The sequence below is a fragment of the Alligator sinensis genome, unplaced genomic scaffold, assembly GCF_000455745.1.
Source record: "Alligator sinensis unplaced genomic scaffold, ASM45574v1 scaffold282_2, whole genome shotgun sequence".
NCBI lineage: Eukaryota > Metazoa > Chordata > Crocodylia > Alligatoridae > Alligator > Alligator sinensis.
The window spans coordinates 1,130,277-1,130,854 of record NW_005841879.1 but is presented as its reverse complement, the minus strand read 5'-3'; the positions used below and the strand labels follow the sequence as shown (position 1 = coordinate 1,130,854).

The following is a 578-nucleotide window of genomic DNA, read 5'->3' as shown; positions in this document are numbered from 1 at the left end:
AGCCTGCTGCCCCCCCCCCCCGCCCTTCCTCTCTTCTCGGGCAAGGAGCTGTTTCCTACAGACAGATTTGCAAGGAATGAGTAGGTGTTTTTTTATAGTGAGCATATGCGCAAACTCAATTTTCATTTCCTTTCCTACCTGACCCCACTTTGAAGCCAGCTAAGAGAGGAAGTCTGGTTTCTTCAATCAGTGGTGTACTACTGCTGCTTGGATACAAACTTTTCCTTGCAAAAGAAAGGTTTCTTGAATTGAAAATTGGTAGTTTGCATTAGTTGAAGGCAGATCACCACATTAAAATGCTCTCTAAAACAGCAAGGGAAAGACTTCTTTTATTAGCTACTCTGAAGCGTGCTAGGTCTGAAGGATTGGTCTGTACAATTTGGTTTCCCCAGGAATGAGGTCTTGGATTTCATACAAGATATACCCTCAAGCTGCAAGTCCACCAACCTTTCAGGGTGAATTCCTTTTACAGCCCATATTTAAACAGCTGCAGTTACTACCCCGTCTTATTTTTAGACTACAAGATCTATTCAGGGAACTACTAGGTTGGTTATCAGTGCAATTCAGCTTGCTACGCC

The 578-nt window shown here is 43.3% G+C and overlaps 2 protein-coding genes across 4 annotated transcripts in view; one reads left to right on the top strand and one right to left on the bottom strand.

Annotated features, from left to right (window-relative positions):
• The window catches only part of ARSG (arylsulfatase G), an 88,033-nt gene that overhangs the window by 10,757 nt on the left and 76,698 nt on the right, over nucleotides 1-578 (top strand). The gene's annotated exons all lie outside the window — the stretch shown is intronic.
• The window catches only part of SLC16A6 (solute carrier family 16 member 6), a 9,788-nt gene that overhangs the window by 5,213 nt on the left and 3,997 nt on the right, over nucleotides 1-578 (bottom strand). The window lies entirely within an intron of this gene.